We start from the raw sequence: 23,921 nt of genomic DNA on the forward strand, positions 1-23,921 counted from the left end.
AGGCTGGTGTTCCAGCAGGAACAATAAAGGAGAAGTAAGGAGAAGAAAGGCAGCATACAGTTAAAAGCTGTGATGTCTCTGAAGAACTACCTGTGTGTCCTTCTAGGTTTTTTTTTTTTTTTTTTTTTGTCTCACAAAGGCAAGGGACACTCTCCAGGGCATTATTTGCAGGTGTGGAGGTGACCCTGCACACAGCAGAGCACGACCTTGAACCTTACTGCCACAACAGCAGGCAACACTTCTACCATTTGTATGGGAAGCTTCAGGAGAGGCAGGGCCATGAGGATGGCCAGCTCCTTGGAAAACCACAGTAAGAAAGATGCACAAAATAAGCATTCATGCCCTTCAGCTCTGGCCATGTTCTGAGCAATGTGCCAGAATTGTGAGGGGCCTCTGCCTCTCATGATCAAAGGGGTGAAAATCAGAACTGCTTGATGGCCTGGAGAAGCCTGGTACTGTGCAAGATGGAGTCCAGGTTAAAAAAACCAATGTGTTTTATTTTTTATGATAGATCTGGAAGCAAGAAAGCTGAGTGCCTCTTTCAGCCAGGCTTTTATACGTGGTCGTAGGGTATCTGGGAATCCATGAATCCACGCTGACATCTGCACGCTGAGAATCATGATGCTGCAGGCCCTAAGTATATATTTAGACTGCATCTACAAACCTTGCAGAAAAACATTAAATCAGCAAAATGAAAAAAAAAAAACAAACCTCAAACAAAAATGAGACATAAAAATGAGCTGGCTACTCTAAAACACAGATACAGTAATTATTTCAGTCTTTTGCTTAGGGGTGTACCAACTGTTTACAATTTACTGTTTGGCAAGCTGGGTGTTCTCATTTCCCTCATGGTTCAGGAGTCAAAAACATATGCTACCTTTAGTAATGAACTCTTCCAAGATTTGAAACTATCCATATTCATGTCACAAGAAATGTTTACACAAGAGCAAAATGCTCCAACATCAAAATAAATCAGTAACATCTCAGAGTTTATATTTCCATATGCTTCTTTGGCATAATAAAGCAGGCTAAGGGCTGCTGTTGTAAAATGGAGTTTAATTAAAAACAAAAGAAAAAAAAACTTTATCAGAAATCATGGGCATCCAAAAATTGTGCAGAATAATGCATAGATTGAACATATTCTAAAGATTTATCATCTATCAATAGAAACAACAAAATGCAATATAATCATATCCTCTACACACCTTGCATATTTTCCATATTATGTGCATAAATTATACATTCATTTTCATAATTATGGTAACATTCTAGTTTTCACATAAACTGCTATTACTCCTGGGTACCAGTAAGTTTACATCTACCAAGGCTACACGCTAATTACATTTTCTTTTTATAATGTTATCTATTTATCAAGTTTAGTTTCTTAATGGAAATTAATAGACTAGGTCTCTGCAGAAAAAAAAAAATAATCAGAGGTAACACAGTGTTTTGGGTATTTTTCAGCTTTCATGTTATTCAAGCTTAGAGGGCTTTGAGTGCTTGATTGGTGATTATGGTGTATGAAATAAGTTATAAATCCAATGTCCAGAACATGGTTGGGAAGGAGTTAATGATTTCCCTTTTGCTAGAGGAGGTCCACAGCTGCCTGAACTGAGTGCAGGGATTTTCAGGGTAGCCAGCTGTGGGGATTTAATTGATTCACCCACCAGCCTGTAAAGGGGGGTACCACAGGGTGACTCTAAATCCTGCTGTGATTAAGGGAGGAGGAGGTAATTTAGGGTGGGTATTGTAGCCATGAGAAGACCTAAGCAGGAATGACTAGATGGGTAAATACTTACTGTTATTTTCTTCTGAATGTTAAAGGAAGAAATGAGGATTTTTTTGTTTGCTTGGTTGTTTATTATTTTTTTACATGTGCTTGAGAAAAAGAGCGCTCTTTCCATTTTTCTAACTTTTAATGGAGCTCTGTAATACTCTTGCTAGGATCTAAAGTTAGGGCAGCAAGAAAGCCTGAACTGCAGGGACATCAGTGGAGGGAAGATGAGCCTCAGCCAATTGCAGCAGATGAGGATGAGCGGATGGGTGTGGGCAGGAGTGAGGAATAATCCCACAGTGTGTGGGATGCTGGAGGAAATCTCCTTGTCTATATATACAGGAGGGTGAGATCTTAAGCAGCCTTGGCTTTCAGATCTGCACTCTACCTGTTTGCTGTTCAGCTGAGTGCACTAGAAGGACTGCTTCCTTTCCCTGGACACTTGACTGCTTTTAACAACAGGGTTTAGCAAGGCCTGGCTTATCCCCTGGGTGGGTCTCCCTGCTTTTTCTCTCTCTCTGAATCAGAGTATTGTCAGAAATCTACAACTTGTTCTACAGGGACAGCAGTGGTATTGTAATACTTTCTACAAGAAGCAGCTTTGCTCTATTTTGATTTGATCCTCAGCATGTTTTTTTCCTTCCTCACCTGTAGTGAGAGAAGTTTCTTTCCTCACCTCCATCTGCCTTGAGGTTTCCTAGGTTTAAGCATGGTAATTTGCCTGAGGAAATAGGATTTATTCAGAGTAAGAAATTCTACATAAATGTAGACATTAATACCTAGCAGCAACCTATTTTGAATGTTACTATATGTTTAGTTGTAACATATTCTATTTCTAACCTACTTTAGAAAGAGTTTATGTATTTCAAGCACTATTTACATCCATTTGCTCCTCCTTTTACAGTAACTCTGCTGTAGTTGAAATGTGAATCCAGAGAGAGGATACCACAGGCTTCGTTCAGCAACGTCTGTCTAAATAGCATGTTGTAGCTGAAGAATAAAAATTACCATTTATGTCTAGCACCTCATTCTAGCAATTATACACTACTTATATAGATAACAAGGGTCTCTGGGATGCTTTGCACAAGTCTAGAAAAGAGCCATGAGCCTCACATAAGGCATTTGGAGGTGGCTGCAATGTGCCACACTTCCATGGCTTCCAGTTAGCACATCCTTTAACATGGCAGGCGTGCTCCCAAATCTTACTGGAGTGAAAGCCTGGATGTGTGTGCATCTTCCCTGTGCAACACACACTCTCCAGGACTTTTCTAAGTATTGGTGTAGAAAAGTTGGCTTTCATTGGTGTTTTGAAACCTTTCACAAGGGATTTTTGTAGAGTCCTGCTTCTATAGACACAATGTGTTGACTCAGGATATTGTCATGGTTGAAGTGTTCTCAGACCATTTTCCCCCTAAGATTTGAAAAGCTCACTTATCTTTTGCCCTCATTAAGGTCAGCTACTGCCTATGAAATACCTTATGTATTCAGAATGCTCAGTGAAGTGTTAATCATTGACACAGGAGATGTTCCAAGTGTTGTGAGTGCTGTATGTTAGCCAAAGCCTCATCAGCCCATGAAATCTGCTCCAGATCCTCTGGCTATAATTTATTGCTGGATTATTGTTTATTAATCCCTGATAGGGTGCTCTGCTGTTGTATGCAGCAAGAAAGGAGATGGTACTTGTTCACTAAAGCTGCAAACAGAGCACTGAGAAGTGATGTGGCTGTTGATGGCAGCCTATGTTTTTTTTTATTGGGCAAGATTTTCAAAAGGTCACTGACAGTGCCTTATTGCACTGCAGCCTCCCAGGAATGTTTGAGGACAGAGGGTAAGCAGAGACTCAGAACCTCCCTCATAGCTCTTCATCTTTCCTCAAAGCCAAAGGATTGTTTGTTCACCTACATTCAGTGTGTTTCTGAATGATCCCAGGAATAACTTATTATAAAATTGAGTGAGCACCAGTCAGCCTTAAACTGTGTAAAACCCAAATTGGATCTAACATACAGGAATGGTTTAGATAAGCAGTCTTGTACATGTGAGATTATCTCTAAAAGGACTTGCATTCAGTTTGCCTCCTGCTATTAAAATCTCAATCACCCTTGGATCATAGCAGAGCCCAATGAAACATCACCCTCTTTCCTCTCTCCCTTTGTGCTAATGCTTTTTGAAGACATAGCTTTGCTCAGAAACATGAAGTGTGTCCTGACTATTTTTTTCATGATGTTCAGAAATAATTTCATAACAACTGCAGTAATTCAGACAAGGGCTTGTCTAACATTACTGTTTTTGTAGCAGTGGCCAAAATTGGTTGTCAAGGGAAGATTATACAGCATGCTTAAGGCAAATGTGTAAAATCTGTCCGCTGAGCATTTTTCTGGCTTCTAACTATTCTGGCTCAGGGACTTTTAGACCACTGTGGCTTGTCTGTTTACTAACCCTCTCCAGCTCTCTTTTCAAGTACTTATTAAGCCTGCCCTTGAACCCAGGAAAGTTTTGTTTCTGCCACATCATTTGGCAAGGATTTACATAATTTTGCTACATATGAATGAAGAACTGCTTGTTTGTTTTGAATTGGGATCAGCTGGCTTCCTTTGGGCACCATGTCCTGTGCTGAAAAAAGGAAAGAGCAATTCATCTCTATCTCATGGCTGTTGTGGACCTTCATAATTTTTCCCTTAAGCCATCTCTTTTCCAGGATGAAAAGTCTTAGCTGACTGAGTCATCCCTTGTATAGAACCCATTCACCTTTATTGCTCTTCTCTGCATATTTTCCAATTCTAAGACATTTTTCCAGGTGGAGGTCTTATAATTAACTCCATTTTACAAAATGTAGGAGAAGCATGGATTTGTACAATGAAAGACGAATTACTTTATTTTTGTTTTCTGTTCCTTATGTGTGAATGACCTTAGTGTTACCAAGTACCTGAGTGATATTTTCATGGTACTATCATAACCCCAATACTTCTTCTCTGAGTGGTGTCTACTACCTCAAAACCAATGCTTTTTAGACACAGAACAAGCACTGTTTCCCCCAACAAACATTATTTTACCTTAATCTGCATATTAGTAATGCAACACCCTCAGTTATTGGATTCTTTTTCCTGAAGTATTATCTTGATAATCATTCTCTTTCATTTTCAGCATATTTTGTGAGTTCTGTAGTTTCCATGATTGTCTTAAACTGTATATCAAACTCAGTTTTCACAAATAGCCAAAACCCCCAAATATCTTTCTGCAGTACACATTTAAACCTCTTTTATAAGTTTTGAAAAGAAGTATTGTATAGAAATAATTCAGTGGAAAAGACTAGTTGGTGCTCAGGAGCTGGAACAGATTTTTTGTGTAAAAGTGGCAGCATTTAAGAAAAATCATGAGAGAAGGTTATGAAGAAGCATTAGGAAGAGAGGTGTGAGAAGAGCACAGTCAGCAGGAGGTTTACTATAGGAAAGGAGAGCTGACACACAGGAAGGACTGGTAGAGTGTGGTGCCTTGATGTAAAGATGAAATACTAGAATATGATACAAAAGGTGAAAGGGAAGCCATTGAAGGAACTTGAAAGGGAATTTGTATGCTAAGAAATGGGGAAAGATGATGTAATACCTCTTGATTTCACCAGGAAGGAAACAGAGTCAGGATAATTTTTCAGGTATTTTCCTAGTGCTCCAAAGCACAGCCAAGAGTATAAAAGTGCAGCACACTAAAGTAGTGCCTCATTGTGTGGGGCCCTTAAGAGCTACTGTGACAATAACTGCTGCTGAAAGGTTTGATGCTTGGCTTTGGCTGTGGAAATCTGATGAGACCTGCAAAATGTCATCTGCTAGAAAACACAGAGATTTTAGAATGTCATTCCACTAAGCTGGCCACTATTGGAGAGGGCAGAAAACATCTGACTGTTTTTGAGGGAGTAGCAGTGAGCTGTCATCTGTACTCCTCATGCTGAGGGTAGATCAGAACCAGGACTCATCTTCATCACTCACAAAAAGAGCCCCATGAAGATGCTCTCTCTTCCTGTCTTTGCATTCCCCAGGACAGGCTTCCCTGACTTCAATCATCTCCTTTGTGATACTTGGCTCAAGTCCTGTATATGTGGACATTGTCTTAGCACTCATCCTCATTTGATGATTCCTACTTATGCTTTTAGTTAGGAAATTTAAAGAGTATTTGAGATTCTCAGCTAGTGTACATTGATGTGGACCTGTAAGCTTGTCATCTTTATCATATCCGCTCCTTGGCTCCTCTATTAGAGGAAGTGGGAATGATGAAACCACCTGTAAAATGCTTTGATGAAAAATGCTTGCAAGAAGTGAGTATTTTATTATTTTGACAACTTTTTCCAGCTGATAATATCCATGAGCATTTCAGTATGTTTCACTTCACCTATTCAAAATGGGGAGAGATCTGGGGTATAAGGAAGGAAGAAGCAATTTATAACTAAATCTGGTCATTCCTCCTTAATAGTGATACACAAAGGACTTTTTGACGAAGTATAACTGGAGAAAAGACATGTTTTCACCAGATGCATAGAACATAAACCAAGGTATTGCTGAGGTATTTGTCAAGAGATAATTTGGGATACTAAGTGTGCATTTAAGGTTTTGCTTTTTGTTTGAAGATTTTTTTTTTTCTCCCTGAGAGGAGAATAAAATACCTTTAGGGCCACCTAACTATTTTTAAAAGGTTATCAGACTATTAAGACTGTATTTGAATTATCAAGTTCATACTGCCCCAGGCCTAAATGTTATACCAGGTGGTGAGGCAGGAATCTCTAGGAATATAATGTTTTCTATTCACATTTTGATTAAATTTTGGAAGAAAAGAATTTTATTAGGGAATTGTTTTAATTGTTTTTGAAAAGTACAAAACCATTTTTTTTACAGACAGTGTGATGTTAGAGCTCTTATATCTGAAATAGATTTATTTTATTGGCTATTCAGTACTCTAAAAATCAAAACACTTAATTCTGATCTTCTGTAATCTTACTTCTAGGAATGGAACAGAGAAATTACTAGAGCTTTACATTTAAAATAAAACAACAGATAAAGTGCATGAATAATTGTGAGTGTGGCAAAAAGGGAATCAAGCTGAGGGTTGAGAATATTTCATAAAATATTGAAAGCCTGCAACTCATGCATGCTGCATAACAGTGTATGTAGTTAAGTTTCTGTACTGACTGGCACCTCAGACCAAAGTGTTTATATCTCTGGCTGCCTTTAGAAGGCATATGAGGCATTAGGTCTTAACCTTATCACAGTTATTTTAATGATGATGTTTTTTATGTTTAATTTAACTGTAAATCATGTTAGTGGAGTTTTGACTGCTATGTCAGAGAGCTTAAAAACTGAGCTCAAGTTATTTCAAAAGCTCTGAATTTGTCTAGCTGTGATGTTTAGTCAACGTGATCCACTCAAGTGTGGAGCTGTCAGAGAGGACACCAGAGGATGCTGCTTAATCTGCTCAATTTGGGAAGGAAGTCGGACTCTGAGCATGAAGTTAAGTTTTTGATCTATCTTGGTTACTGTTAAATAGCCAATTTATGGATTTTATAAGGGCATTAAGGGAGTCACAATGGCCTACAAAACACTGTGCCATGCCATAGTGCATTTTCTAGTCAGAAAGCCATGGAGTGTTTACTTTTGCTGTATGGGAAATGATTGTTTCAGTTTAGTTTATTCACTCTGGTGTCTCATACAGTGCTGGGTAAATACTCCAAAAACCACATTGGTAAATGTTGGCTCAGATGAATCCTGCACACCCATGTAAGCAATCATGAGGCTTTCTGTTTGCTTTCTTTTCCACAGGCATTCACACATTCAGTTTCTGTGTAGTCCAAGAAATATAAAATTAGAATGACTCTGTAGTTTTTGCTGGAGCATTCTTGCACATGCAAAGTCACCCTCTGCTTTCCTGTCTCTGCTAATGGGCTCTTGATCCCCTGCCTGTCCGATTCTCCACACAAATTAAAAATGAAAATCTTCCTGGGGAACCCTGAAGAGTTTATGGTCAAGGCAATGGCCAGACTGAGGTGATCCTCTGGTAATGTTGTTTTCTCTCAGCCTTTTCTCACCATGCAAATCACACACTTACAACTGGCAGATTTTTGGGGTTTTTTGCCTCATAGACCGTGAATATGCAAGTCTGTGCACCAGGTTAGGAAATAAGATCATGTGTAGGACATTGGTGGCATTGCTTGAGCAGGAAAAGCCTGTTTAAGTGATTGTTTGGGAATGTGTTTTATGTGGGAAAGGTTCAGATTTAAATCAGTTTTCCTGATGTGTTATTCATACAATTTTCCAGGAGAAACTGAAGCACAACCATCATGATATCTTCAAGGAAAACAAGAAAAATATGCTCCCTATATTTTTGTAAAAATTGTCTAAAAGGTCTTGCATTTGAGAATGAATGAGTCAAGAAATGTAATGAGTGTAGGTTTGGGTTTTTTTGCTTGATTGGTTGGTTTCCTTCCTTCACCCAACCTGCTCTGACTGAGCCTTTTGAAAACTGCCAGCTCTGAGCTCCAAGCTACGTGACAGCAAAACTCCACATAGCAGATTCAAATGGTGTTTTCATCAAATCTTAGTGCTTGTTGAAAGTTTGGTCTAGAAAATATTTTTTATGAGTTTGGGCAAACAGTATTTTCACCAGTGAAAGCCATTGGTTTATGGAGCCTAAAAGGACCTCTCCCTGCAGCAAACCATTTACAAAGGCAAACAAGGTTTATTAACCATCCAACCCACTATCGCCAGTTAGAGACAATATTATACATTATCTCTATTCAAAGGTGGTGGACTGTGCAGAAATACAGTGTCTGAAAAATTCTTGCCTCTACCACACTGACATAAAAGGGTTTTTACCTGAAAGTAAATGAAATATTTGTTTTCATTTTGATTCATAAAAGTAATTGCAAGATTTTAAAATGACACTTGAAATTGCTGGAAGTTGTCTTCTTTCCTGGCCCTGTAACAGTCTTTATTTTTCATTCTTATAAGTTACATGATATTGTCTAGGAAAAAATTACACTTGATCTTAATCTCCAGGCATGCTTTTTCCAGGGAGAAACCAGTAGAACATTTACAGTAATTAACATATTTCTGTCTTCTCATTTTGTTAATGATATCTCTTTGAAGGCTGTGCAGTAATTACTGCCCACAGAGGTATGTACTCTGAAATAAATTAATGACCAGTGACCAATAATGATTATAGATGTAATCATCCATTGTGGAATACAGGTTAAAATAGATACTAGGAACAGTGTTGTAAGCAAAAGTAAACTGCCCTGTTAAGCACCGCTAAAATTATTTTAGCAATTGGTCAGAAAAATTTAGAGTAATTTATTTTCTAATCATATGTTAATTTTACTATTTTTTTCAGTTTTTATTTCTAAAACATTTCCTCAACAGACTGATACAGTAATAAATAAAAAGCTAATTTTACACCAGCTATGTATTTTTGGTGAAACCTATTTTAGAGATATGAGTTTATTGTTAAATGTTCTTATTTGATGGATGAATTTTCAAACCAGGATTGGAACTTAAATGTCATATAAGCATGAGTTTGAAAATCTCAACCCCTAACTTCTTTTTTGGCAGTTTCACTTGTTAAAAAAATACTACAGATAAAAAAATCTCCTCTTTGCCCGTTCAATTTTGAACTGATATTTGCATACAGAATTTAAAGGTTTAAAGTGGAGAGTCTCCAAAGAAAGGCTGCCATTCAAAGAAAGCATAAAACGTACACTCGAAATTTCTTAAAAATTAAAATTTAATAAAGCAAGCTCTTGCCTTTTGTTCAAAGCACTAATTTATTTTTAAAATAGAGTTTTAAAAAATCCAGTGGCAATTCTTTAAAAACTTCATTGATTGAGAGCATGATTCTTTCTCAAACAGCATAGTTTAGAAGCCTTGTTGAAATCCAATAATTTGGTTGTTCACCAGTAGGAAATAGACATCTTAAACATCTTAAATATTTGACCCTTTGGCCTTGCAAAGCACATTTTCACATTAGCAAACTTTAATGTGCCCAGGGTGGTTTGGATTAACATCTGTAGTGTCCTTACCTGTCTTTAGGCATCTTGGGTTAAAGAAATACAGCTTTAGAAAATAAGCTCACCTGGAAGAGTTCTGTACTTTGTACCAGACAGCAACAGGCAGTGTAAAAATGGCCCTTTTCTTAAATCTTCAGTGTTCTCATCTTTGAAACCATGAATTTTGGAGGTATGTGTGAAAGAAGAGGTGAATACCCATTGCATTTTGACCCGAGACCTTTATGTTCTTAAATTTACCCAAATCAATAGATTTAGCTGCATTTGAGCACTACTTAGGATACACTATCTCACAGTAGATTAGATTCTGATTTTTCTTTCTAAGTTAATGCCAGCATAAATAGAAAACATGTACTGCAAGTGAACAATATGGGAGAGGGGGACTCTATAAAATCCAAATGTGCGTATGAGCAGCCACAAGTCCATTATCTGAAGTGGTTATGTCATCTTACACCGGCAGAAAACTCAGCCCCTCTACGTTTGATTCCTAAATCTCACCTTACATCAGATGTTCAAAGGTTCAGATGAATAAGATATGTCTCTGTACAGTGTGTTTTAAATTAAAAGCTAGTGAAAAGCATGTCTCTCGATTTCTGGATGACAGTCTTGGAAAATGTGTTTCAACTGGCAGCTGCCCTCTTCCTATTTGCCTCCTCCCTCACCTAGAAACCCGCATCCAGCAATGTCAGAGCTGATACACTCCACAAAACCAGTAACCTCTCTTTGCTGCTTCTTCCCTGGTTTGTTCTGGGTGCTGAGAGGTGGCTCTGAAAGGGCAGAAATATTTCTTGAGGGTATGGGAGGTTGTTCTCTCGTTTGAAGGAAACCAAGACTTCCAACTGATTTTAATTTTATTTTTAATGTTCATGGGAACCAGTCTTACATGCCTGACTGAATTCAGAGTTTGGATTTTTGGCAGGTTTTTATTTGAGCCCAGCTTGGCTGTTTTTCAAAATGTCCAGATTGCTCACATTAAATCTGAATAAGCACTACCCACTAGTTTAATCAGAGTCATCTGGTATACCTCTAATTAGCGTTAGTTAAAGTTGAAATTCTTAATAACACAAAATGCAGCATTCTTGGGATGCATTTTGTAAACTAAGTGTAAAAACTGTAGGAGAGAAAATATATTTTGCAGTATTATTCAAAAATTGGAATACATGAATAATGATGACAATAAAAAATGGTAACAAAATAAGGCTAAGTTCCCAAAAAATACCATCTTTATCCATTTAGGCATGCATACACATATACAGTACTTTTAATACAAATGCATTTATGGACTTCAGTTGTTGTTCCTGCTAATACAATAATTGACTGTAACTGTATATTGTGCACAAAACAGTAAAACATGTACACATCTGGGAGTATTTCAGCAATTAAATAAGCATGTGACACTGTGGGTTTAGATGTAAATTGTTTCCTGGTCTTAACCCATTGCAATAAATGATATGTAAACAAAGTGCTATAAAAGTATCTTTCTGTTTGAATTCAATCTATTTTTGCCTGAGCCAGGAACAGACCATTACTGTGTTACTGTAGGTTGTCAAAAATGAAGCTTGAAAATTATTGTACTTGTGCAGTTATTGGCTCCTAAAGGATCAAGACCCCCTACAAATCTAATTTTTTGTATTATGATCTATACCTATGTGGGGCTTGTTTATGCGGAATTCTTCCCTGAATTCTTGCCTTTGAAGATGTTTTAACTTTTGTTATGTCAAGATATAATAAAATTTAAATTAAAACAGCAAGCCCTGCAGTTTGATTGTTTTATTAAAGTGTTCCCCAAATCAGTAATGCTAGATTTGACTTTGACTTTTCAGGTGTCTCTTCTAAATCCTAAAGAACTGGTGAACCAAACTCTTATATTTTGTAGATGAGCTATTGTTTTTTACATTTGTAATGTAACAATAGTGCAAAAAGCATCTGTTTTCTCAGATTTATGTCTTCAGATGCTCTTGTTTCTCAATCATGCTTCAATTGATACTCTGGACATAGAAATATAATTTGTATTCCTTTTTTTTTTTTTTTTTGACACATTTCAGTTTCACTGTTCAAAGATTCAATGGATTGTGATTACAGAGGGTTTTTTTGTTTTTTGGTTTTTTTTTTTTTCCAAGGGCATCTGTTCTTAGCCACAGCTGAGGATGGGGCCCACTGAGCTGACTGGAAGGATCCACCTAGAATTTGTTGAATTAAGTCCTTGCACCTGGATATAATTGTCATGCTGCTGTGCTGGGGTTTTCTTAAGCTACTGGTAAAACAAATTAGCTCAATTTAAAGTGGCATCCAGTAGGGAAGCAACAACTCACCTCATATAATTTTTTTCAAATAATTATTTTTCTATTGCCAGTTTTGCTTCATGAGTATTTTCCTAAAGGCAGGATAAATTGTTAGATATTTTTTAAAAAAAAAAGTTAAATGCAAGGAGCAAAAAAAGCATTCTATTCTGTGTATCTGCTGAGTTACAACTACTAGAGTGCTATGTGATTATTGATTTTGTGTCACTGTCTCTTAGATAAATATGTGTATAAATAATATACAAATATACATTAAAAGGAAGGCAGCAGCAGATATAATGCATTTAAAAATGCTGTATCACAACACCACCTTTACCCTTCCAAAACCTCCAAAGCAGTCTCTGCACGCACACTTCATGCACTTTTTGCCAGATTTAGCACTATAATGGTCTAACTGCTTCTACATTTGGGAAAGATTCATGCAAGTTTGTTTTTTTGTTGAACAGTAGACAAAGGTAGCCGTTTATGTCTGACATGGGAATTTGTATAAATACCATGGGATCTCATTTCCTTATGTATTTTAGAGCTGTTTGAACTTGGCAACAAAATTCACAAGCTTCCTGGAAGGTCCACAAAGGTTCATCGCCTCGGTTGGACACGCAGTGGCAGGAGTTCACATGAATCCCTGGAATGTCTGCATCTGTGCGAGCTGCAGCTTTTCATAATATTCCCCAAATGTAGACTCTGGGGGAAAACAATGAAAAATCACCTCTGCAGCTGAGCATTTCAGGACGACTTCTGAAATGGAAGAAATTGTACTTTTACTGGTGCTCTAAATATTGCTGTTATTTTATTGGTAGGTGATGGATTGGAGAAGAGAGGGGTATGTTCACTATGCATGGAGGGTGCTTTTAGATGTGCCTCTGGAATAACCTCAGCTTCAGCTGTGCCCAAAGGTGCTGCTCTTTTGACTTGGTCATGTCACTGTGGATACCAACTTAAATTGCTGAGATGCTTCCCAGTTGGCTAAAAAATAACATGGACTAAAGCTACCTCTTGTTTTTCAAATTTTAAAGTAAATTTAAGAATATAAAAGGAATCACGGCCATCCTCTTGGATACTGTGGCAGAAATATAGATGTACACAGTATTATAAACCATCCTCTAAGCTACACTCTCTTTTAATATTGGGAAGACTCAAATGCACCAGGAATGTGAATTAGGAAAGCAGTTCTTTTCTAAAGAATGGCAAAATGTCCAGAGATCAAAAGTTAAATGTAGAAGCTGCTGCCAGTCCTTCAGCTGTGCTGTGAATCTCAAATTTTGGAGAGTGTACATATACAGTGGCAGGGAAGCAGGGACATTTCTGTGGCTCTCCAGAGCAGTTTAACTCGTGAAGCACCAGCTTAGGGTGATCTGTGTGTGATACCAGCTCTGTCACCTGCAGAGCTGCTGTGTGGCTCCGAGGCCAGTGGGAAAGTGCTGAATGCAGACTGTCCTGCATGAAGGCAACTTTCAAACAGCAGCTGATTCTGAACTCGAGACAGTTTAAGGATGTAGTTCAGTTGGCTGTTCTTAAATTGCCTCTTTTATTAAAAGATAATTTGTTTTTTAACTGCCGAGTCCGATTCTTGCTTGCAGTGCGGCGTGTTTTGTCCAACCCAGCAGTGTAACAGGCATGGATTTGCCATTGGTGCTCCAGCTGAAGGCTCTGCACAGACCTGGGGTGCAGAAAATTCACAGAGCACAAGGGGCCAGCACATAAAATAACACTGAGTTATTGCCCCTCTTCTGTGGAAGGGCAGGTCATGGGAGAGAGCTGCCATACCCTAACCCATTGTGCTGGTGCACACCCAGAGCAAAGTTTTTCTTCCAACAGACACAGCCCTGGATCAATGCATACGAGCAGGAAAGCAAGTTGCTTTCATATAATATTCCTTTTCATAAGTTCATTTTTCATGAGCTTCAGAGGAAAGAAAAAAACCTTCAGTCTTCCCTCAGAGAAGAGGCTGTAACAGCTGTGGCTGGTGTAAAGGTTGCCTCGAATTCTTTCTGTGCTCCCTCTCCTGTCCTGGCTTCCAGGGAGGAAAGAGTAAGAAAAAATCAGTAGCAAACTGAGTTTAGTATTTTTTTTCCTTATGTGATGATAATCCTAGGACTACACTTAGAGAGAAACTTCCAGTGGGAAATTAAGCTAAACTGAAAAGCATAACAAAACCCAAATGATCTAGACTGCAAGAATTCCTCCAGTGTTTTGTTCTTTAACGCTTATTAATAGAGACAATACCAAACCCTTTTTGTTATAGCATGGATTTTTGCCTAGCAAACTCCATGTCATATCTTCTAATTTAATTATTGAACTCACAATGTGGATAAATGCACAGACATGACTAATAGCATTCTCTTACAATTTCATTACAGGGTAATAAATGTGGTTTTTAAAAACTGATTTTTTTTCTTCTGTTACAGAATGTTTGTAATATAAATGAACTCTCACATCCTGTCTTCTTTTTCTCTTTACTCTCTTTTAATTTCTTTTTAGATTTGATTCATAGAAAAATGTGAGTGCTGGGTGCTACTGATTTGGGTCATCTGCATGCAATTCAAAAGAAAAAGGTGATTTTTTTTTTTTTTTTAATTGCCTGTCAAGTAACTGGGAGAGGTGTAGGAATAAGTGGATCTATGCATAAACCAGAAAACTTCAGGTGAAAGAATGGACCTTTTTTATCATCGTAGAAAGAATCCATCTTCAATAATTAACAGTCAGACTTTCCCCACACTGTTTCCTCATGACATCTGAGAACTGCTGCACTTCTTGAACCAATAGCTGCTATACAGCAACCAGCATCAATCCTGAATGAAAAAATTGTCCCAACTGCTGGTGAATGGCACTCAGTGGGTTTCCCATTGAACTGTGCTGCGAAACAATGATGCACATTGGTAAATCACTGTGTGTGCCTTTCAGTTCTTATGCATATCCCATACTGGACAGCTTCCATTCACTCTGGCACCCACTGCAAACAAATGTAAGTATGCATCAGAGATGAAAGTGAAAATGCATATGTTAAATCCCAAATGGAAGCAGAAGAGTGTAATATATACATAGTTGCTTAGCAACAAACATGTTTTGGCCACAGGAATGGTGACATCAGTCGGAGGAGCGAGAGGGAAGCTGCTCTGCCCTCCTTGTCTCTCTCCCTAGAAGCTTCAGAAAGGTCTTTTCTTATTTCTTTCAGAGCAGAAGGGCGAGGGCTATTGTAGCCATTTGTTGATGCTGTTAATGCCCCAGCCCCAGGACAATCAGGCTGGAGCAGGACACTGTGTTTCCCCTGGATGTCTGCAGCAATGGCACAGGCCCTCCTGAGCAGGCAGGTGCTTCCACCCTCCCTGCACGGCTCATGCACAGCCCCTGTCGACCAAACACTCCAAGAGGAGATCTGAAAATACAAACTGCTGCATATAAAATACGTTTTTGATGTTACTCACTCTGCCTTTGACCCTATCGTGTGTTCCATGCTCCCATCACGGGTCTCTATTGTGACCCTTTCAAGCTCCTAGGAGCTTTTATTTTACTGATATTTCACATTCATTGGGCTCTGTCAGGAAAGCAAGAAATGTTGATTTCAGTAAATCACACACTGTCTATGGCTAGTGGACAGGTATTAATTCCTCTCATTTCAGATGGTTTGAATATCTTTTGTCTCTTTTCCCCTTCCTCTACTGTCCTGCCCTCTGCAATGGGAGGCAAAGGAGGCAGCTGGTGTATCCTGGTTCCAGCAATGTGCACCCCTACATGAAAGTGGCTCCTACAGACACAAGTGTAGCTCACACACACTGTGCCTCATGTTTTCAGCAGCCTGGGTACTCCCCTGGCCCACCTTGCATGTATAGAGAAATTGCATCTCAGGGAACAAGTCCATCTGCCACTTTGGATTGCTGCAGACACATCCCTGTATACACTATTATTGAGTGCTTCCTCTTAATTTAAGGTAATTCATATGTTGGATGCCCAGTGGGGGAAAGAGCTTATCAGGCATGCACTTCTCTTTGAAAAGAAGGCTTTCTTGACCACATGAGAGATGTGTAGGAATGCAAGATATACTGAAGAAACTCAAGTGAAATTAAAATCATAGATGAAAGCAGGCTTAAAGGACAATTATGGTAAAACAACGTATTTATTTCCATTCATGGAGATAAAACTATCTATGTAGATAGTTTTGTTTGCTCTCATTTTCAGTGAATTCATAGAGCCCCTTTTTCACACACTAGCACATATCAAACTGACATGGTATAACCAATAATATACCACTTACTAGCAGATAAGTTTTGGGACAAATGTTCATCATTCTGAAAATATGGGAGAACTTGAGACAAGGTGTGGTGGTGCCTCTGACTAGAAAGGCAAATGAGGTCATTCTGGCAGGGTGGATCAAAACAGAAGGGAAAGACAAAAGACTGGAAAACAGGAAAAAGATTAATTCTGTCATTGATTCTTTCTGGAGAGCTAGAATATTTTCTTCTCTTGAAAAGCCAAGAAAAAGCACCAGGAAGTGTACAGTTGATGTCCTCAGCAAACAGTTGAGGTGAATTCTCGTCTTTATTTTCAGCCTGTGAGTTTAAGCAGTTCTCCTAGTATGGCTTTCAGCCTCAGTGGCAGTCCTGAGTGATCCTACAGCAATTAAGTTAATATATGGATCAGAAGTTCATGACTGGCTCCTCAGTTTAACCAAAGGTGAAACTGGACTCCCATATCTAAATTTTGTGAAGTTGGCAGCTTCAGCAATGAACTAAAATTGGTTGCCTTAAGTTCACCCCAATTCTCCTGCCATGCACTTTCCCCCTGTATGTAAACTCTTCTTTTTTAATTTGTGAAATAAATGACTATATAGCTGAAAGATAATTAAACTAGAAACCAAAATAGATGTTTTAGAGGCCTGTTAGATTGCTGGTACTTTAAATGTGAATAATAAAAAATCTTAATGGTAATTGTTGTCATTGAGTAACACAAGATTTTACAATTCACATTAAATACTGAACTCTAATTTATTTTCCAATGTGTACATTTTAGTTTATATCTCTGTGACCCTACTCTTTAAATGTAGGCTCAATCAGTTGTCAAGAATTGGCTTTCTTAGAACTATAATTTATGATTTTCCTAATGGAAAAATAGGACATTTTCCTGTTCCTATTTTCTTATAGTTAACCACATAGATGGGCAGGTAGTTTCCTTTTTAAAAAGATGCATCTCCTTATTAAGGAAAGATTATGACTCTATTCATGCTTTTAGTAGTTGTGTTGTGAAGCTCTAATCAAGTGTCTGTAAAACATTGAAAGTTCTTAACAAGTTCATATCTCTAAGAGTAAACTTTGAGGTTGAAGAGTAATAGTGAGAGAAAAGATGGGACGGAACCATGCAAGTTCAGAGTATGAGTCAGTTTTCATGAGTTAATGTCACTTTCATGTCACTTGGAGTCATGGGGACATCCTTAGCAGCTCTACTGGTCCAGTGACATGATTGGGGAACTTGGCTTTAAGCAAGACTTCTGAGACTGTTTCACTATGCACACAGGCTTCATCAAGAATTATTAAATATCGTATAGGAAAAATTGAAAATACCTCAAACCCCATTTAACCTCTCCCTCTCTTGACAACTCTTAACAAATTCATAAAAAAAGCTAAGAAAACACGGTTTTGATGAAACTTTCCAAAAGATGTGTATTTTCCCAATTGGAAAAATATATTTGGAGATCAGTTATCAACGAGGCACTGTTCAAATGGAAATCTGTACCAAGCAGGATCCTGTGCTGTGTGATCTGTGCTCACTGATTGGTGTCAATAGTGCCCTGGGTGCAAGAACCAATTGTAATCACTACAACCACAAGGAACAGCAGCCTGAGAAAACTGCAGGTATGTTGGATAGTGGAACTGGAAATCAGATTGGAGAAGTGATTAGAAAAATGTTATTCATCGTGGAGAGAAAATAAAAGGTACTTACTGTATATACAGAGGAAAAGTTGGCTGCAGACTGGAGGGTAAAGTAGTTGATTCTAAAGAAAACAATAGAGAAGTTTTGAAGGATTCAACCTACATTTAAGTCTTCAATGATACAATGTTGTGAAAAAGAAAAATGTACTACTGAGAATTTTAAAAAAATGAATGTAACCTGGAAATGTTACATTCCTTCATAAAAAGGTTACATTCCTTCATACACCTGTAACAGGTGTATAGTTCCTCTGCCTTCCTCAGCACAGGCAAGCTTTGGGTATTACTTTCCTAAAAGGGCATGAAGGAAAAGAGAGAATCCTGAGTCAAGTGGTCAGAACCAGAGAAATTGGAAAGATGGGGGCTGTTTCCAGCATACAGAAAGGAGCTTAAAAACCTTCAAATACCTAAAAAAGGTGTTGAAGAGAGGAAAGAAATGAATTGACATTTTTTCCTCCGAATTATAAACTTAGATTACTCGAAGAAAAATTTAGGTTAAGCTTTATAAAAGTGATAATTAAAGAACAGGTCAGATGACATTGGGAAAATATGTGTGCATTTCCACTGTTTAAGGTCTTTACAAAGTGGTTAAATAAACAGCTGTCAAAAATAGCACAGGTACAGTTGATTTTTGACCTCTTAAAATCTGTTTCTGCTCCGCGTTCTGTTATTTTCTCCAAGTGGATTCTGCCTCTTGGATGTTTGTTGGTAAAGCCAGCAATCAAAATAATAATGTAGAAGCAGAGGCCTGTAAACACAGAGGATCTGGTATGGTTTCCAGTCATGTCATTCAGCCTCTGGTGGGAAGTGCCAAGATATGTGCTTTGGAAGGCTCCTAGGGCACATAGCTGCACGTCAGCCCATTTCAATTAGTGTGTTGAAATGGCGGATTACACATCTCTATAAAAATTAAATTGGTCTCATCCCTGAAATTATAAAAAGCCTGAGGATCCAATGGAAGAATGAAATCTTGAGCACCTCGATTTCAGGGGCCACTGGAAGGAGTTGTGCCACTGTTTCTGTGGCACCCCACTGCTGTTGCTTGTCCTGTCTGATGTCCCCTCTCCCACAGCGTGGGTCACAGAGACAGGGAAGCAGGGGTGGAGAGCAGTCCCTGACAGATGGCTTTCTGCTGGGGGTGGCTTAGCTGCTGAGAGTCAGGGAGCCCTGGGAGCCTTAGTTCTGCAGCCTTCTGAAGACAGGCTTGCTCTCTCAAGTGCCTGTATTCAGACTATTTAAATGTGCTGTTTAGATGATTTTGAGTTTAATTGTACAACCGTCCTCTCTGCAATACTGAGCTTGTGGCACACTGTAAGTCACCATGCATTCACCATCATCCAGGGCCCCAGCTGAGAGCTCAGGTAAGGCTGCTGGTTTCCCTTGTGTACTCGGTCACTTCCCTCTTTTGAGTCTTCTCCTTCCACCCCACCTGTGTCTCACACCACCTGCCAACACATTTGCCTCCCCCAAGCTCTCAGGGGATCTGTCATGAGATCTATATACGACTGAAAAATTTCTAAAATTCTCTTCATGCCATTTTGGGAGCTGTCAGTGTCCTTGAAACTTTTGGTCACCACTGGTCCTTCTACCTGTGCTGTAGGTGGGTAGCAGCCCTGGGCAGAGACTCAGCCTTTTGTGCATCCATTCCCAAGGCAGCCAAGTCCTTCCTGGTGGCCTCTCTGTCCCTGCTGAGTCTGCAGTGGTGGGTGAATGGGTCATGGACAGGCTCTGAGAGCCACTGAACTCCCCACTGCTGTCCAGAGGGAGAATCACCTCTGACAGACCCTTCCACCCTGTGTTGGGTGGTGACTAATCCTGTGGGGAAAGCAAAGGCAGGGAAAAGATTGGGCAGAGGTCACACAACCTCCCTGGGGAAGGAGCTTAGCCTTCCATGTGTGGATCCATGCTCTGTACATGAATACAGTGACATTTCTATCTCTCTAATGTCTCCTCCTAAAACTGCTCCAGGATGTCTTGCTTGTCGGATGTGGGTGGATCTGGCATTGTATTTCTTGTGCACCAAGGCACAGAGTTCTTGGGAAATGGTCTCAGGAGTTGTTATTTCCATAACTCTCATTCTCCAGGGACTGGGGGAAGTGGGGACAGGAAGAATTGTGAGAGAAGCTATTATAAAATGAAAAAAAAAACAACCCCAAAAAAATTTCTCTGATCCTGCATGCTTCAGCTCTAAAAGTACTGTCTTCTAATCTCTGTAAAAGTAACTGAATTTGTCGGCTCAGCTTTTAATTCTTTTCATGGTGAGAAAGACGCTGAAAGGTGGGGAGACAACTCCAACAGCTCCCCCCAGCAGTCCCCATGCCAGGCTCACACAGGCCCCACAGCCAGCACGGGCACTGCCAAGGGGTTTTGCACAATGCCAGGGGGGCCAGGCAGGGCTCCCACACCCAGAGCTCTCAGATGCAGCTCTGGGGACAGGAGGGAAGCACAGAAGCTGCATGTGCGGGCTGGATTCTCTCTGCTTACCCCTCTGCTGGGTTTTGATTGAAAGAAGAAACAAAAAGCAAACATATTTTTGGAGGTGCGAGGGAAGTAGTGGCAGCAGACCTGAGTTCAGGGGTTTTTCTGGACTGCAGTTCGGTTTTCAAGAGAGAAGCAATGGTGGGATGGCAACAGATTGAATTGCCCCCCTGCTTGATATTTTTCTTTGCATTTATTTGCTTCTTTTTCACCAGGGAGAAACATTTGGTGTGGGTGCTTCTGAAAGGAAAGGCTTGGAGGCCCGTCTTCTGGCCTCCAACAAAATAATTTGTATTTTAAAAATTTCTGGATAAATGGAACTTCTGCATTACTAAAGACAACATCAATGTGCATGAAAAAATTAATTTTAAATGGAACTGTTTTTAAATTAAAATGTTCTTTTTAGTTCATTCAGAATAAAACGCTTTGAAACGTCTCTGCTTGGTTTGGTTTAGGAAGTGCAGTACAGCTGAAATGGACCTATTCCTCCTGGAGTTTTTTATTTTGAAAAAGCAGCTTTTTCTACCTGAAAAGCATTGCCCCCTTCCAGTTAGAAGCTTAACAGCGCTGGTGGTTTGTGGTGGGAATTTTCTGAGGTGCATAAATAACTTGGGTAGTTATGAACACTTTACCCAGAACCAGATTTATCATATTTAATGTCTTAAATATTGGTGGAACAACTCATATTAAATCCTATGTACTATAATTTTTTCCTGATCGATTCCATATTTATAGCATTAATCATTTCTCTGCAGTTAATTAAGAGAATTGATGGCTCTCAGGCTTCCTTAAGCTGATTCTTTAAATAAATATATCAAACAAGATCTCCATTACCCAAATCAGACTCTGTCACAATAGCTGTACAGGGGCCAAAGGGACAGGAGCACAGATCCAGAGAGCATCCACAGGGACTTGACAAACAAAAAAGTGATATTTCAAGCTTGTGTCTCAGTGGAGTGGGGAAATAATAGCAATATAATCAAGGGAGTGTTTGTGTAGCCCTTATGGTTTAAAAACCTTTTGCCTCAGCCGCGCTAATACTGTGAAACAAGGATGCTGATTATATGACCAATTGTTTGGCATGTGTTCCTAAACTGGTTTATAATTACCAAATTAATCTCTCTGAGGTATTAAAAGCCTATTTGCACAATCTTTGTAAAACTAAAAGGGAAGCGAAGCACTTTACCTGTGTTGATACAGAGCCCTGCAAACAGCAACTATTTGTTTTTGTAGCTGTTGTGGCTCTGGGAACAAGTAAATATAAACAGCAGGAAACACAAATACAGAGGCAGTGCAATTGGAGGCTGTCAGGAAGCAGTATGGTGGCTTCAGGAGCTGAATTCGGCTTGAAATAAGCTTTGTCTCAGTATGCGTAAGAGGCTTTGGCACTGTATCAGACCTCTGGGGAAGCCACTCAGCAGGGTGGGGATTACTATAGTTTGTGCTTCCCAATTCACAGCAAACTTGCTTCTCTGTCATAGCCGTGCATTAACTCTCTCTGTCCCACCTCGGCGCTTTTTGTGGGGGTTTCTTTGCTCTGGAGCCGGCATCTGCTCGGGGAGGGAGCGGCGCTCGGGGCCGGGCGGCTCGGAGCACGCCGAGAGGCAGGGAAGGAGGGAAGGAGGGAAGGAGGGAGGCACAAAGATGGCTAATTTTGCCAGGCTGGGTGGTTCTCCTCCGCCATGCATGTGCTCCAGTTGCTCTGACAATACCATCGAAAATGCAAATGAATTATGCCTGCGTGGAAGAGCTGGCGGTGAGGGCCGTGCAGACCTGCTGCTGGCATAAACTTCCTCCTGACGGGGGTTTTTTTCTTTCTCTGTGTGAACACATGGACTCCGCTCTCTCTTTTGAGGTTTCACAAGGGTTAATTCTCTCTTAGCTGTGGGAATATTTTTCGTTAGGAGCAACTCGATGGTTATTCCTAACACATGACTATCAAAGAGTCAGATTAGCTGAGGGGGAGGGGAAAGACTCCTGAGTTTGCACTTCCTGTCTCTTAATAAAGCTGAGATTCCAGAAGTATTTAATATCATTGTGGTTTACATAGGAAATTGTCTGAACACTCTTAGTAAGTAACTGAATATATGGCTGCTATACTGAACACCGTTTGTCCACGGTGCTTTTTCTGTCAGTTATGTTAGATATCTAGAAAATGTTGTAAAAGCAGGATCTTGTTACGGTGCACAGCTAAGTGAGGAACTATAAAATACAGTTTTAAAAATTTAAGTATTTAAAATGTATTGAGAAATGTGAGGTGCACCAGTACTAAAGAAACAACAGCAATTGTTTTATATGCACTGCTAAGGCAATAAAATGTGGATTCCTTATGTAGGTCCAAATGTAGCAGCTGGATTTGGCTTTATGAACCATGAAAAATAGTTCCCATCTGGAAGTTGATGTTGAATAAAGATGCAACAGTAAGGCTGCATCTTACATGTAACATTTATACGTTTCCAACTCAATACAGCACTAGTATTGGAGAGGAAAGAGTGAGGGAGAGGGAGATGGGAATATACAAATCAGAAGCCTCTGGCCAACATTTTAATGTGCATTCTCTAATTTAGGAGCATCAGGTTTTGGCTGCTGGGTTGGGTTTTTTTAAAATTTTTTTTCCCCCCCAGAATAACCCTACCAATAGTCAACAGTGTACAAGTAAAAAAGACTTGTGAATGTCTCACATTCTCTGCTTCAAAGATCATTGTCTCCATTTCTCTGTCAAATAAGTAAGAAAGTGATAATGTTACAATTCTCTGATATTCATCCCCCCAAGCATCCCTACAGCCTTCCCACCTATCAAATTGGCATTTAAAAGTACATTCATGGGGCCTGCAAATCAGGAATTCTGTTTCAAAGTGGCTGGCCCCTTGCTCTTTACCTGCACCCTGCCATGAGCCATGTTTGCAACATGCAAATCCCTCATTTTCATATCCCAAACCCCCAGTCATAAGATGCCCAGGAGATCCTGCTTCCTCTCACACAGAAATATAAAGGTTGAGTTTAGAGACCTTTTTACAAAATCTGACCCCAGACAAAACTCTATTAATTCTTAAAAGATTTGGTCAGTTTCTTTATGCCCCAAAGTTTTTAAAAATTCAAATTACATACAAGCATAGTCCATGCTAAAACCTTACACTGCAAATTAGGTTGTAAATTCTTATTAATAACATAAGGCAACAAAAAGTCAATAAAGGAATGAAGTTGGAACATTTTATTGGCTCTTTTTTGCTTCCTTGAGCAAGAATTATTTCTAATGCAAGATGAAGTGTTAGGAGACGTGATGATCCCCTTTTTGCCTAGAAGATGTTGTGAGGTTTCTTTAACTGCAAGACTTTCATGGTGGCCCCAGTGCTGCAGTGCATCTGGCTGAAAAGATTTCCTGTATTTTTCTAAAAGGGTGCTGTTATTGT

The 23,921-nt window shown here is 39.3% G+C and overlaps 1 long non-coding RNA gene across 1 annotated transcript in view; it reads left to right on the forward strand.

Moving 5' to 3' along the window:
- LOC143694883 (uncharacterized) overlaps positions 1–23,921 on the forward strand; it is a 65,162-nt gene that overhangs the window by 31,856 nt on the left and 9,385 nt on the right. The window lies entirely within an intron of this gene.

Source organism: Agelaius phoeniceus, chromosome 10, assembly GCF_051311805.1.
Source record: "Agelaius phoeniceus isolate bAgePho1 chromosome 10, bAgePho1.hap1, whole genome shotgun sequence".
NCBI classification, from domain to species: domain Eukaryota; kingdom Metazoa; phylum Chordata; class Aves; order Passeriformes; family Icteridae; genus Agelaius; species Agelaius phoeniceus.